This window comes from Ambystoma mexicanum, chromosome 5q (genome assembly GCF_040938575.1).
Source record: "Ambystoma mexicanum isolate Mex_15411 chromosome 5q, UKY_AmexF1_1, whole genome shotgun sequence".
NCBI classification, from domain to species: Eukaryota; Metazoa; Chordata; class Amphibia; order Caudata; family Ambystomatidae; genus Ambystoma; species Ambystoma mexicanum.
The window spans coordinates 1,313,533,487-1,313,550,335 of record NC_090933.1 but is presented as its reverse complement, the minus strand read 5'-3'; the positions used below and the strand labels follow the sequence as shown (position 1 = coordinate 1,313,550,335).

Here is a 16,849-nt window from a genome sequence, read left to right as displayed (position 1 = left end):
GCCAATACAGAGGGTTTTGAACTTAATCCTCGCAGCCACTGGGACCCAGTGCAGAGATTTCAGTCCTGGAGGGATACGATCCCTCGGCTTGAGGCTATAAAATGTGTTTGGCCAGGTTATGGATTGGGCTGGTTGCTTGCTTATATTCAGGACGCAGGTGGGGATATTTCTGCCCCTGTAGTGAAAATCAAAAGTTGGCACCCATGAACTCACAGTTGAATTTCCTAAAAACTGCTGTCAGCACAACAGAAGCAGTTATTTGTGATTAACCAGTTTGACAAGCATATAACATCTTTATAAATATAACCTGTGCTAAAACACAGAGGGGCACACAAATAACAGAGTATGTGTGGTGTCTGTCAAAAATAAATTCAATGAAAACTACTGAACGCAAACAGCATTTTTCTATTTGGAAATTACTTTTTTGTTTTGTTGATGGAAGTGTGAAATGCACATTTGGAAAACAATAGTGTGCCTAGCATCTAGAAAGCCTGCATAAAACGCAAAGGAAGGGCACAAGAATTACAGGATATTTGTGTGGTAGTCCAACAAATATCTGTCTTTTTGAGACAGCTACTAATAAATAATAATGCAACAAAGAGGTTTTTGAAGTTCTTAATATAACCGTGAAGGCATATGTTATTCCATCTGTTTATAGAGATGAAATAATTGGGCCAAAAAATATCGTTAAAAATTCAGAGGTTTATAATAATCCCACTCCGATATCGCCCGCTAGTAGCTCTCCACTCTTGACCTCCACTGCAAGTAGCTCTAGCTAACATAAAGGTTGGAGACCCCTGGTCTAGAGTGTCATCTTACAGATTCTGTCCCTGCTTGCCCTCTACGTGGGCTTAGCGCTGTCAGTATCTGTAATAGCATAGTGGGTAAGGAGTTTGCCGACTTTCCTTTCAGTCATAAGGAGGTTCTAAGTGCTTACCCTACATTCCTTTTCATATAGTGGTATACACGAGTCTTGGGTATTGAATGCACGTTGTAATATTCAAGGTTGTTTACTGTGTATTTTGTGCACATTTCCCCTGCCATATCCATCGCCTTCTTCCTTTCCTGACAGAAATTAAAACTAAAAGTGTTTCCATCATCAACAGAAACGTTTTGTGCTGATGGTTAGACAAGGACCGGACAGCAATTTGACAATTAAACACATTTTCACAACACAAACTATAACATGTCTGTTAGAAAATAATGAAGATATAAATTAATTCTGAATCCTTCAAGATTTAAATATTGAATCAAAATCATTAACTAAGGAGGAGTTGAAAACAAATTAAGTTCTGCCCAACATTCGGGGCAGAGAATGCGATTGATCTATTTCATAGATCAGTGGTTCAAGATAGTCATAGTAGTTTAATGAAAAGGTGAGGCATGGAAAAAGGAACAATTTGAGTGTATAGGAAAGACAACACCTAAAATCCTTAAAATCTGATAGTAATATAGTAATCAAACCAGCAGATAAAGGGGGAAATGTGGTAGGGCCTCATTAGGACCCTGGCGGTAAGGGGTCTACGCCAGCGTTAGCTGCGCCGACCCCTTACCGCCAACTACGAGTTCCCAAAGCGCCATGGTCACTTCTACGCCCGCTTTTTGCGGGCGGAGAAATCCATGGCGCTATGGGACCTTGGTGTTAATTACGCCACCGTAATGTACGGTGGCGTAATTAACGCCTTCCCCACTCCCATTGAGCCCTATGGGGCCGAAATGGGAATGGGGAAGGGTAAATGGGTCAATGGGGACTTACCGCCCCGCCAACCTCGGAATGGGGCGGTAAGTCCGCCATCCGCCATGGCGTAAACGGACTTTACGCCATGGCGGAAAAGTCCGCCGATGGCGGAAAAAATCCGCCAGGGTCCTAATGAGGGCCGTAGTCATGAATAGAGAGGATTACATTCAGATGGGTGAAACGCATTTCAGTACACTAGGATGCTATGAGAAAGTGGCATTTGATACAGTGAAAGGAATCAGCAAAGATGCTATGAATTTGATTGAGAAATGGATGAAATCTGGTTTATTGACAGAAGAGGAAAAACAATGTTTAAGAGTATGAAACCCAAAACTGCCAACCATACAGTTTCTACTTAAGGTGCATACATAGGGCCTCATTACAACCCTGGCGTTGGACCATGGTGCTATTAGCACCATGGTCCGTGCCGGATTCCGCCATGGTGGATGGCGGATTTACCGCCCCATTCCAAGGTTGCCGGGGCGGTAAATCCCCATTCACCATGGCCCCTTCCCCATTCTCATTTTTGGCCCATAGGGCTCAATGGGAATGGGGAAGGCGCTAATTACGGCACCGTAAATTACGGTTTCGTAATTAGCACCAAGGTCCCTTAGCGGGTTGGACTTTAACGCCTGCAAAAAGCAGGCGTTAAAGTGTGAATCGGGCGTTAAGGGTTTAACGGCGCTGCAGCCTTTTACGGTGCTGTTAACCCCTTAACGCCAGGGTTGTAATGAGGCCTATAATATGCTAGAATTCCAGTGGGAAGACCCATTGTTAGTGATTTAGGCTGGTTGACTGAGAAATTAATGTGAATCTTGAGTGGAATAATGAATATTACATTAGACGTAAAGTCTTTGTATACGTCTTAACAACACGAGTTTGTCTTTAAAACGTTAGACCATACTTATGCAATGAGATCAGCATCGTACCTTCTACATATTATGATGATAAAGGACATGTTGGAGTTTACGTTGAGGAACATTTTTTTCCTTCTCAGTGAATGCTTGTATAGGCATATAAAGGGTGTGGCAATGGGGGCTAATTATGGTCCAACATTAGCAAACTTATTTATGGGCCTCTTTGAGGATGAGTTTATCTATTCAGATAATATATAAAGGCCTAGCATCAAATTTTGAAAAAGATTTATTGATGATGTTTTTATGATTTGGCATGGTAATGATACCAATTTGAATGCATTTCTTACATATTTGAATGACAAAAATATTGGTATCCAATTCACCTGCAGTTGTAACCCAGAAGAAATAGATTTTTTGGACATAGCACTATATGTGAGCAATAATCAGATTATGTCCAAAACATTTAGAAAACCAACAGAAGTAAACTCAGTATTGTTGGCAAGAAGTTGTCAAAATAATAGTGTTATATAAAATATACCTATTGGGGAATATGTGAGAGCAAAGCGGAATTGTAGAGAGGATGAGAATCTTAAGAATGAATGTGATATTTTGGATGGAAGATTCAGAGAAAGGGGTTATAAGGAAGAATGTCTGGAGAAAGTTAGGAATAAAAGCTTGCGTCTGAACCGACAGGAACTGTTACAACCGAAAGCAAAACACAAAATGGAGAACTTTAAGACAGTGACAATGGTCACTGTGCAAAAATTTGAACTTTGAAATGTGCCTACATCACTGTGTTAAAGTTTGAATTTAGAAAGTGTGCCTACTAGCGTCACTGTGTTAAAGTTTGAATTTAGAAAGTGCGCCCAAGATCATTGAATGTGCCCAAATTGTTTCACTGTGGTGAGCTTCACAACTAGATAGTGTGCCCAAGTATCATTGAGTGTGCCCTAATAGCCTCACTGTGTTGAATCTTACATCTAGACTGTGTTACAACTTGAATTAGAAAGAGCGCCCAACGTCATTGAGTGTGCCCTAATGGCGTCATTCTATCGAATCCTGCATCTAGATTGTGCTACAATTTGAATTTCGAAAGTGCGGCCAACATCATTGAGTGTGCCTAATAGCCTAATAGAAATTGTGCCTAATAGTGTTGCTGTGTTAAAGTTTTATATATGCTACTTACCTGTATCCCCATGTTATCTGTATCACATGTTTACCCCTACCCATCCTGTCGCTTTATATACGTATGCCGCTATTTACGCCCCCTGTCCTGCTCTCCTGCCTGGTCGAAAGTGCTTTACTGATAACCACCATATCACACTACTACGCTTACTCTCTCCTATACACCATCATTCAACTAGTACACAGCTATACCATGATAAATTTGGTCTAGCTGTTCTCATAATAACATGACCCCACAAACACCTCATCATCCTAATAAAACACAGCTAGCTGAGCACATTCCGGCTAGCTTAAGCGTCTCCTCAGGCCTAACACAGCCACAACTCAGTCTGGGTGTCCACCCTCCAGACTGAACACATCCAACTGATTTCCTCAGCACCATACCTACTGCTAAGAAGCATCTATCATGCAACAACCACACCAGATGCACACATATCCGGTGCACCCACGCACCATACGAAACTCTCTACTTCTACTGACTTGAACTGCGGTTCCAAAGGGCGTTCAACCTACCAGCGCTTTCAGGTCATACCAATGATATATAAGGCGTAAATTACGGTGTCGTAATTAGCACCAAGGTCCCTTAGCGGGTTGGACTTTAACGCCTGCAAAAAGCAGGCGTTAAAGTGTGAATCGGGCGTTAAGGGTTTAACGGCGCTGCAGCCTTTTACGGTGCTGTTAACCCCTTAACGCCAGGGTTGCAATGAGGCCTATAATATGCTAGAATTCCAGTGGGAAGACCCATTGTTAGTGATTTAGGCTGGTTGACTGAGAAATTAATGTGAATCTTGAGTGGAATAATGAATATTACATTAGACGTAAAGTATCATTGAGTGTGCCCTAATAGCCTCACTGTGTTGAATCTTACATCTAGACTGTGTTACAACTTGAATTAGAAAGAGCGCCCAACGTCATTGAGTGTGCCCTAATGGCGTCATTCTATCGAATCCTGCATCTAGATTGTGCTACAATTTGAATTTCGAAAGTGCGGCCAACATCATTGAGTGTGCCTAATAGCCTAATAGAAATTGTGCCTAATAGCGTTGCTGTGTTAAAGTTTTATATATGCTACTTACCTGTATCCCCATGTTATCTGTATCACATGTTTACCCCTACCCATCCTGTCGCTTTATATACGTATGCCACTATTTACGCCCCCTGTCCTGCTCTCCTGCCTGGTCGAAAGTGCTTTACTGATAACCACCATATCACACTACTACGCTTACTCTCTCCTATACACCATCATTCAACTAGTACACAGCTATACCATGATAAATTTGGTCTAGCTGTTCTCATAATAACATGACCCCACAAACACCTCATCATCCTAATAAAACACAGCTAGCTGAGCACATTCCGGCTAGCTTAAACGTCTCCTCAGGCCTAACACAGCCACAACTCAGTCTGGGTGTCCACCCTCCAGACTGAACACATCCAACTGATTTCCTCAGCACCATACCTACTGCTAAGAAGCATCTATCATGCAACAACCACACCAGATGCACACATATCCGGTGCACCCACGCACCATACGAAACTCTCTACTTCTACTGACTTGAACTGCGGTTCCAAAGGGCGTTCAACCTACCAGCGCTTTCAGGTCATACCAATGATATATAAGGCGCTATATAAATGCCAAGTAACATAACATATAACATAACACAATTCTTGGTGAATAGTAAAAAAAATTACAACATGCTGCGTAGGCATTGGAAACTGCTTATGCTGGATACTGATCTGGTAGAATATATTGGTACTAAACCCAGGGTCGATAGGTTTAGGTTTTCACAAATGTGGGCATTGTTCAATGTGTCAATATGCACAGGAAGGTCGAACCTTGAAGATGAATATACAAGAAGAGTTGAAAATTCATGAATTCATTAATTGCAAAACCAAATATGTAGCGTACGCCAACTTTTGTGTATGTGGACTGATATACATAGGTAGCAGCATTAGGGAATTGAGATTCAGGGTGAGAGAGCATGTCAATACCTTACAAAGAGAAGACACGAGGCGACCCCTCTCGACACATTGGAAAATTAAACACCAGCTGGAAAATAAGGCAGGGATTAGATTTATAGGTCTAAAAAAAGGTTTCCAAGAATCTAAGAGGAGGTGACAAACAGAAAACTCCCTAAATTGGAAGCTAAAATGATTTGCAAGTACAGACAGTGTTGAAAGGTTTGAGTTCTGATCATAAAATGGGGGTCTTTCTGTGAGTGTGCAAGGCTATTTCATGAAATCAGAAGCAGATCTAATCTAGAATGGGTTGTGTCCAGTTCTTGTCTCATTTGCTTTGCTGAGTTTTAATCTCTGGTCTATCCATGGCTCTGTCACTTTTGTTTCCTCCAAGCTGATTTGAAGATGTATATTGGAAAAAGGATGCCAATGGAATCTACAGGATTCAACATTTGATTTGGAGTACAAGTACTGTGGTTAAAAGAAACTGTGGATGCCATTTCTAAAAGCAGGAAGGAACATTAGCAATTCTGCATTAGTTTTAATTATCTCAGCGAACAGTACATTAGTACAATAAGAACAACCATAAACTTAAGTGAAATGAGGAAGAAAAAACCCTTGGGCAACTGAGGCGAATAATTAGTCAGGACCGATTGGTTGAAGGTGATTTTTGCGACTGATTAGCCCGTGATAGTGCACGCAGAAGGTCTCGAGTGAATAGTGTCTCCGAGAAGCACGTGCGCATTGGTTGTGCTCCATTGTGGTTTGAGTATGATTTCCAGTTACATTACATGCTTCATGAATTGCCAATAGGCTTGCATTTGTATTCATTAAGTTTATATAGCGCTTTAATCCAATGCACTTTACAATATAACAACAGGACATAAGAATAATGAAAGAAACGGCAGGCTTTACAAAATACATTAATGAGGTTAAATGAAAGCAATGTAGAGAGCTTTTTAAAAATAAGGAATATATATTTGTTCAGAAAATGGGCGAATTAGATTTAAATAACATTAGATTTTAATGTAGATAAAAGATGGTTAACAGCTCAAATGTATCCAGAGAAACCATAACCATCGGGTCTGAATGTAGTTTGTGTTAAACTAGACCGTAATGTATGAAATCGGATGAGCTCTAGAGATTAGTGTTTCTTGAAAATGCATACGCATTAGTAGGCATGCGCAAGGGAGTAGTGTCTCCCCAGTGCACATGCGCACTCTAAGCGAAAACCGGGGACTGGTTGCTCCACAGAACACATGTGTGAAATAGTGTTGGATAGTTGTAGCTATTTAAGCCTTGAAGCTGTGCCGGCTCAGTTGCACGGTGCACACTTATGAGAGACGGGTGAAGCGCTAACAAGAGCACGATATAGGTAAGAATGATGGTTCTCTACTAGGCTTATTGTTTGAAATAACTAAGCTCTAGGCTAGGGTTTGGGAATGGGCACTCCTCTGAATTCTATTTTTGCCCAGTTACAGTGTCTTGGAAGGGCGCTGGAATTAAACAGTCAGTGTCCTCATTGTGGATAATGGGTAGATATTCATCTTATATTGTAGATTGCCCTCCACACTTGGACACCTGTCCTTTTATAAAAGGCCTGCTATAACATGATAGAAAAGTATGAACACACCCAACCAACACATGGGGCCTCATTACGAGAAGTGCGGAATGGGTTTAACGGCGCTGGTAATGGTTATGAGTTCCCCTTGCGGGGCACGCTCTGGATGTCTGGTTTTTCCAGACGTCCATAGCGGGTCCCGCGAGGGGACCAGGGTGCTAACAACGGGCCCGTTTGTAATGGGCCCGTTGTTAGCTCCCTCCCCATTCCCATTGAGCCCTATGAGGGCTCGAATGGGAATGGGGAAGGACCGGGCCCGGGTTCCCTGAAGGAGGAAATACCGGGCCCTCCATACTCGGAATGGCCCAGTATTTCCCCATTCAGGGAACCCGGACCCGATTTTGGAGGCAGCCATAATAATGCCTATTAAGGGCATGGCTGCCTCAAAAGTCGTAATGAGGCCCATAGAGTAGACAAATGCATGGCACGGTGACCTTTCATTAAAGGTGGCCTTAGGTTGGGGAGAGAAATGGGAAAGCCGTTGTGAGATTAGTGGATTGACATGTGGGTGCTGGAGACACGTATGTATCATGGTTCACATTAGTAGCAGTTCCCTGTGAAATTTGGATACTAAAAGTATTGGACATGTGAGGCAACACAGTTTGATAAATGCTTAACACAGTGGAGAAAACATGAAAGTTAAATGATTTTATTTGAAATGGAAGGTCTCTTTATTTATATGCATATATTATATATATATTTCTTTCCCCGTCTTTGATTGAAATTGTAACCTCATCCCCCTGATGTGGAACGACCTCTGATACACATACTATGTGGTATTTATCATTTTTTATGATAGTATTTGGATCACAATTACTAAACTGTATAACATCAAATGTTGGATGATGTATGTTCATCATGGATGTACAATGTTGATATGGAAATATGTAACTATGAAGGTGATTTGTTGGCCCTGAGGAAGACGTGTGGTCGAAGGGGTCAAAACACGTGTTGGCAGAAAATAAGTTAATCACCACTAGAAAATTAAAAAAGCTTTGGAAAAAGAAAAATAATTCAGGTTATATATTGTACGAACCACCTAATAAAGAATTTGAACGAGAATTGCTTGCTCCTTCAGTAAAATTGATGGACTATATTCAGTGGATAAACTAATACATAGTTTATTGTATACCTTTGGTGTGGACTCACAAGGGGACCGAGAGTCTAGATTGGTAATCCTTGCAGCTCAGAGGTTTAATGGTGTGTATTTACTAAGAAAATTAAACAAGAACCTATGTATAGTGGTGTGCGCAGCAGAGTACATGTCCCCCCTCCCTCATTTATTTGAGAGTGTAGTATTACTCTGTTGGTCGCAACCAGCCTATTATGTTAATATGTTGTTGTAAGGGGCCTATTGAATTGCACATTTGGGGTCCATTGTCTTCTTGGTTGTACCCATGGAGCTCTCTGTTGAACGTGCCATGGATATTCAGTGCACCTCCACCACATTGCTTCTGCACCTACGTCCTCTTTCCCCCTTCCCATCATTCTACTCACCAGTGGTCGAAGTGAGCGGGAACGATCGGGAGCGGTGTTCCATTACTTTTATTTTTTAATGTTAACAGCTCCACTACTTTTTGCAACCATTTTTTGTCATTCCGGAACTGTTCTTTGTGAAGTTAAAGCACTCCTCTCCACTTTATCACATATCAGTTACAGATACACTGAAATCAGTTTCAACTCAAATGGCGGTCAACCAGCAGGACTGCAACCCTTGAAAAATGTGTTGCACGGTGCTCCCTTCCTTCCTAATCTGTCCCCTGCCAGAGTCACTGTTCCATTACCTTTCTGGTACACTCCTATCACTGCAACTCACTCATAAAAGCACTCTGCCCACTTCAGAATCAAACACGGTTTCCAACGCACAATCAGGTAAAGGATACTTATAAAACACTTTTTCTGGATTCAGATCAAACTCGTCTTTTTCAACCCTCCTCACCGTCCCCATGACACACACCATTATATCCACCATACCAGTCTCCAAACATACCCTTTGGCTAGGGAGCACCCAGTACTGTGTATGGAGACCTTTCTCCTCAATGACTTGTTTGGCTCCTACCATCCCCATCTCTCTGTTATGGTAATTATGTCCCCCTTCCCACCCAACACTGCCATACTTTCCGCTCTGCATACCAACTATGAAACATGTTCCTTTTCATCCCTGCTGACCAAGGAGGAGGTAACCCTTATGAGCAACCAGACCTGTCCAACTGACCTTCTCCCCACACTGTGACTTCCTCACCTCTTTCATCACACATGCATTCCTCCCTGGCCATTCTGGGGCCGACCATGGCCTTTTCATTTAGAGTAGCTGTTAACTGAGTCATGAGGGTAATTTTCTTTTACTTTCTGGACCTGGGCTGGTCACCACTGGTATTTTATTGTTGGGCAGATTGCATGACTGCAGTTAGTGACCTTTCACTACAGGGGGTACCATTATGTCCATGTACTGTCCAATATGGCAGGGCTGTAGTAAGGTTATGTTAAGTTTATTTGTATAATGCGACTTTCACCACAGAGGCATCTTGGCGCTGCTCAACAGAACAGAGGGAAAGAACCTAGTTCGATCAGATAAGTCTTAAAGGCCCGGCGATTGAAGTGGTTCGGCATAGCAGTGACACACCTGACAAAAGGCTAGGTCCATCTTTGGAGATGTTATGTTAAATTGACTTTGACAGCTCACCGTCACCATTAGCATGGTCTCCAGACACTTGCGTGGTTCTGTAAGAAAGAGGGTTAGTTATGTTAATGAGGGTAGAGGGAGTACGACAGAGGTTGTCCAGTAGTAAGAGGGCAGATTGTGTGTTGTTGTCTGCATTTATTTTTAGGTCGTCATATATGGGTAGAAGTGCTGATTATGTTCCTTTCATGGGTCTGAAGCTGACTAGAGAGTGGTCGAGTATTCCATATATTTCTACATGGTTGAGTAGGATTTTGTACATGTGGTTCTCCAGTAGCTTCACCAGGTCTAGTAGATTTGATATGGCAGTGTACAACATTGAGGGGAGCTGGGAGCTATTAAGCTCCTGCTTCTAGCATAGTAGGGCTGGTTAGTTTGAAACCAACAGCTACCAGGAGATACTTTTGTCTCCTAGTGCCAACTGGTGCCTGCCAAACATGTAAATGTGACATTAAATTTAAATATTTGAGAATGTTAATAAATAATGAGTACACATCAAGTACACATTTAAACACAATGGTTCATACAAAATGTTAAAGGAGCATCTCTGGTAGCTCCTGGTTCCCCTGCGGTAGCTCCTGCCTACAGGGTGATGCCCGACACCCAGGAGCTGGTTTTAGCTCCTGCTCATTGAATCTCAATTTCGAACCTTGCATGGGTGTTCAGTTGGCAGGGTCTTCCACTCTACCTGTTTAAATTTTTTAGGAGTGCCTTGATGTGAAGCTTTTGGTAGTATCCCTGTGTTTAGGGATAGGTCATCAGTAGTCGGAAGTAAGATGCTGGGGTGCTGTGGTTGGGGATTTCTTTGTATATGCATGGGGGGTAAGGGGATCTGGCGAGGTTGGTGTCTTGTATTAGTGTGGAGAACACTTCATCATCTATTGGTTCAAATCGGTTGAGTGTTGCTGCAGTTGGTGTCGCACTGGTTATTGGTGGTTCCGTAATTGTTCTTGTGTTTATTGTTGCGTGACTTGCTTCAATGGTCTGTTGGATTGTTTCTATTTTTGCCCTTAGGTAATTGGTGATGTTGTTATACGGCAATTGTGATGGTATGGTGCCTTTGTTGCAGGATGTAGGGTTTTTGATTTCTTTGATGATTTTGAAGAGTTCTTTTTGTGGGTTGGTTGCCGATTGGATTCATGTAGTGTAAGTAATGAATCTGATGAGGTAATCACTCATTTCCCAGAGGTAGCCTCTCCACATGTGGCTAGGGGCCGGCAGCCGCTACCTGATCCCGACCCTTGGGACGTCTGTATGAGGCAGGACCACATGGGGGGAGGCGACCCTCAAGAGGATAACATGGCATTGTTAGGCAGAATCCTGTGCAGTTCCCTTAGGGAGCACTGCAAGAAGATTAAGACTACAGGTGTTGGCAGTTAACCCAATTGGTAGCAGTCTGCACCACCCAGATTTACCTGGTAGCTGTGGCTGAGCAGTCAGACTTCTCTCAAGAAGAGTTAGGCAGTATGTAGAGTATACACATTAGGTACAAAAAAAATACAGTAGCACAAGCAAACACTGACCAGAGCTTTGGTATAAAAGTATATAATTAATTTTTTTAAAACACACTTATGAAAATACACTGGCACTGATATGTCAAGCAGGTTCAAACACAGTCACTATAAGTATATACACCTCCCTAGTTAATTATTAGACAAGTCTAAGTTAAGACACCACTTATTTGCAAAACAGAGGTGAGCGTGTAACCTTAGATGGCACTCCAATAATTTGTTTAAAAAGGGAGAGAAAAGGCAGAGTATGGAAATAACACAGTACCAACACTTTTAAGAAACCACAGCAAGTCAAGAAAGGCAGGGTCTACTGTAGAGCAAAAAGTTCATAGGCCAGAACCACTCTTGGAGAGAGCAAAACGGAATGTGCCCAAGATCACACAGTGGAAATTCACTCAAAGTCTTTGCAGAAAAGTCAAAAAGGAGTTGAAATAGTTCAGAAAGGCAAAGTTAGCTGGTCTGGGGCCAACCTTGGGGTCATCTTCGACTTAACACTCTCCTTCTCTCCTCACATATCCGACGTATCTAAGAAGTCACACTACCAGCTACACCTCCTCAGAGGTATCCTTCCTTTCCTCTCCTTCCCCCAGAAGCTCACTGTCTCTAGAGCCCTGGTTCTCTCTAAGCTGGACTACTGTAACAGCCCCTATCTTAATCTGCCCGCCTCTACTCTCCGCCCTTTGCAACTCATCCAGAACAGGACTGCAAGACTTGTCCTTGGCCTCAAGCCCAGGGACCGTATCTCTCCAGGACTGAAATCACTACACTGGCTCCCAGTGACTGCGAGGATCAAGTTCAAAACCCTCTGCATTGTCCACAAGGCCGTCTGGGGCCTTGGGCCAAAATACCTTCAACTCTCTCATCCTAAATATCTTCCTTCTCGAGCTCTTCGCTCATCCGCCTCCAACTCCCTCAGGGTCAGCCGCTTCTCCAAACAACGAGTTGGGGGCAGATCTCTTTCCACTGCAGGGGCCTCCCTCTGGAACAGCCTTCCTACCTCCCTGAAACTTGAGGAGAACCACCTCCGGTTCCGGAAGCACCTCAAAACCTTCCTCTTTGCCTCCGCTTTCTCTCCCCCTCTCCCCTGCTAATACTACTGAAACTGCACTGAATCTGCAACTGGGCCATTCACCGTTCTCGGCCCAGCCACTCTCCCCTGCACTGCCTCCACGGCAACCCCTGCACTACGGGACTGTGTCTGTATCCATACAGCCCCCCTTCCCAGCACTTGTCTGCACTTCCTCGCACTTGCCACCAGCTGGCCCTTGTTATTTATCCTGTATGCTGTATGCTTATAACCCTGTACTGCACTTTCCCCTCTCCCTTTCCCCCATGCACTTTTCCCTTCCCCTCTACCCTTGCACTTGCGCGATCTGAATGACACCTGGCCTAGTAAGATCGTTGTCTGTCTCCCCTTGTTCCCCCCCCTGCCTCGTCGCGCCTTGAAACACTTGTGTATAGGCGCGTTACAAATGCCTTATCATATCATATCATATCATAACCCAGTATAGAGGTCAAGGATTTAGGAGACACCTTGAGCACTCTGTAGGCCAGGCAGGACACAGTACCTTAAATGGGAAGGATGCTCCAGCGGCTGGTTTCATCCCTGGGCAGTGCAACGACTCCAAACTTCCTCTATGACGAGATCCTCTCTTCCTCTGACTGGAACAACGAGCTGCAACCACTGCCGACCCAACCGGGGAATTAATATTAAATAAATAACCCGGCGGTATCTTTAACATTGCACCAAAAAGTGGTGCGTTTAAAATCAATGGGAAAATCCCATAGAGAATATTCCGAAGGAATATTTTGCGTAGTAACCACTGCCACCAGCCAGATTTAGTTGGGTTAATTGACAGGCTATTCAATGTTACATATTTGTGAAAGCTATTAAGTAGTATTTGTAAGCCAATTGGTGTCCTAAGAATATGTCGTCTGCATATGCAAACCACGCGCTCTGCTTTCCCGCTATTTTTGGGGCTATAAATGATGCTTTCTTGAGAGTATCACCCACATCTGTAAGATGTAAATTGAAGAGGGAGGTTGCTAGAATGCAACCTGCCTTACACCACAATCTGTTTTTATCGGTCTTGAGACTTCACCACTTTGTCCTAAATGCACTCTCACACATGTGTTGTTGTGCAGTAGAATAAAGATATTGAGCAACTGTGGTCGAATTCCCCAGTTGAGTAATTTTGACCACAACCATACTCAACCTTACTCTATCCACCTTATCAAATGCTAGACTGAGGTGGATAATTTTCTTCAGTGCATGCAGTGACTGTATGTATAGTCCACTAGCATCATCCCCTGTTCCCTTTCTGAAGCGTGTTTGGTAGCGAGGGAGTCTTTCTTTGGAGGGCGCCCATTCTTTGAGACTCTTCAATATACAACAAGTTAATATTTTGCTCTCTACATTGAGGAGTGCGATGGGACGATAACTCACAGGCTGTAGTTTGCTGCCTTTCTTATAAATGGGTACGATGACTGAAGAGGACTAGCAATTAGAGATGGTCTTTCTAGCTACAGCATTTTTGAATAAGGTGTGTAGAATTCTGGCCCACATATCTGTGTTATCTTTCAGAGCAAGATTACATAATCCATTGGGTCCTGGTGCTCGAGAGTTAGAAGATGATTTTATGATTTTGAGGATATATTCTCGGGTTATGTCTATGTTCAAAGGTTCTTCAATATTTGAGTAGCCTCGATAAAATGAAATACACTTCGCCATGGCACTACGATTTTGTAAAAAACCCAAATTGGGTTAATAAACAAAAAAATAAAAAAAAATAAAAAAATATTTGATTTTTGAAAAACACCTCCCACGTTTTGGTATAATTCTGTGAAATGCGTGCACCACATTTCTTCAAATATGGGATTCATAATTCCCGTGGGGACCTGTCTTGTACTTGTGTGGACAAGACTCCAAAAGTATATTTTTTGTGCATTTTTCCCCCCATCTTTTTGGATTAGAAGATGCTTGTAGCTTTTAATCCAATTTTTGAATATTCGTTTTTCTTTTTGTATTGGTTCTCTTTTCTCAATGTTTTTAAGTGGCCCGAACCTTAAATATCTTATATTTTATGCCTAAGAGCTTTTATTTCCTGGATTTCTTTCATATAGACATGAGAGCTGTTGAAGTACAGTTTAGTTTGATTTAAAGGTTTTTTGTGGAAAGGTGGTGGAATACCAGAAATCTTTAAATCACATTATTCATGTTTTTTAGACTTCGTGCATTCCATGAGCATCTATTCTTTCTTTGGTGCAAGGTTAGAGTTTTATATTGGGACATCTTGGGCAACTTCAGGCTGATGTTCGTATGTAATGCTATAAAATCATGATCACTAACAGGATTATGTATAGTTCTTGTCTGGGTTAGGGTTGGAAATAGGTTTTCTGAGACTATTATCTAGTTGAGCCAGGAGCTTGAATTGTCTCTGTGCCACGTTGGATGAGGGGGCAGGTCTCCCTGAGTTTGACCATTAGTTACTATCAAGCCCCAGCTCTCCCATAAATCCCTCCAATGGGTGCCATATTCGATTAGTAGTTGAGTAGATCTGTTGGTGAGGTCTATTTTATTCCCCAAGTCTATGCTCAGGGGAATACAATGGACATTCGGGGTCCCGACAATTATTATTTCGGAGTTTGGGAAAATATCCTTGTAACCTTCAAGGAACTTCTCCAATCTCTCTATCATTATAGAGAGTTTACAGTGGGCAGGATGCCAGTATATGTTCACTAACAATATGTCTTGTTCCTCCTTCTCGATTTGCATCCTTAGGTTTACTCCTAAAACGCCTCTGTATTCATTTGAGAATAAAGTGGCTGCTATTCTGAGGCCTTGTTTAATTATTGTGTACAGGCCTCCCGATGGCCTCCCTCCATTCACTCGGGCTTTGGATTAATATATGTCCATGCCATGTTAGCTGGTCTATGGCATCGGTCTCCTGAAGACATAATATCGAGTAGTTCTTGATGGATGCTAATATCCCATTATCTTGGAATATGAGAGGCTACTGCAAACTAGCCCATGTTTCCAATACACAGTATTGATTTTCTGTAGTTTATGTAAATTCTGGCAAAATCGTGTTATTACATTTCCCTTCTAGTGTGGGGTTACCAGTGCAACCTGTGCCACAGGGTGGAGACACCGGTTGCCCAGTTGGATTTGTCAATATTTTGTTTAGTGAGGGAATATGCTTGCCCATGGGTGTCATTCATATGGTATTGCTCCCCCTTTCTCTCAACTCTCTCATTTCTCCTTTCTCTCAGTATTTCTTCATATATGGAGCAATGAAAAAAATCTGAATCACTTATTCTTTCTGACAGAAGAGTAGAATCTTCGTTAATCAAGATGGAGAATACAACAATGTGTGTCCCTCTTGTTGGGGAATTCTACTCTATCAATATACGAAGATACAAGTGCTTCTAGGTTTGGAATGTCTCCTAAAATCAAGATAACATTCGTTCTGTTTAAACAAAGCATAGAGTCTTGTCCAAAAGTATGGGTAATCATGATTTTTAGGACATGATTGTTCAGGTGATCGGATTCATGTGTGGGTTGATGATGTAATCTGGCTTCTCCATGGTTTGATCTATCTATGCTGTGGGGTTGAGTTGTATAAGCTTTCTGCTCATCCCGTGGTGCCTTAACATTTGGAACTGTGGTTCGATTTTGGGTGTTGAGGATATGCATGTTTCTATCACTCAACTCGCATCTGTTCCCATGGTCAACCATCTGTGGTTTGTACATCTTTTTAAGTAGGTCCCCAAGTTTATGTTGCTGTTTGGAACTCGCTCAACCTTTTGTGCGATTTTGTTTCTCTACATTAATTTCTTTACTATTTTGTAGAGAGCAGCGTTCTACCAACAAGTGACCACTTGGAGTCTTAATTCCATTGGTCACTAGAGAGGCGCTGAAACTATTTAATTCTTCCAGATGGTTGACGTGTTCATGTTCAGGCTTCTGGTGACATGAACACGTGGGCAGGGCATTGTGTTTGTGTCGGACATACTGTCACTTGGTGGAGGGAATTCAATATTGTTTGTTGGGTTGGGAATATTTTTGTTTGTGTAAGACTAATCTTTCTTGTGTGAGATTGTGTGAATATATATTTTTTTACAAAGAATAGAGTTTGTAAGGTTCTGTCGTTAAATTACAGAAACTTCCGCTTTGGGGCTGATTAGATACAAGCAGGCTATTCCTACAACAACCACAATTGTTATTACTCATTGCTGTCTTTTGGCAGTCTATTTCAGTTCCTAGTATAATTGTTCCTTGATGACTTTTGCACTCTT

The 16,849-nt window shown here is 42.3% G+C and overlaps 1 protein-coding gene across 1 annotated transcript in view; it reads left to right on the top strand.

The window, feature by feature from the left end:
* Nucleotides 1-6,971: 6,971 nt before the first annotated feature.
* LOC138498467 (zinc finger protein 420-like) overlaps nt 6,972-16,849 on the top strand; it is a 378,622-nt gene continuing 368,744 nt past the window's right edge. Inside the window, exon 1 of the mRNA XM_069622217.1 lies at nt 6,972-7,114. The gene's annotated coding sequence lies outside the window, so the exon portion shown is untranslated. The remainder of the gene's footprint in view (nt 7,115-16,849) is intronic.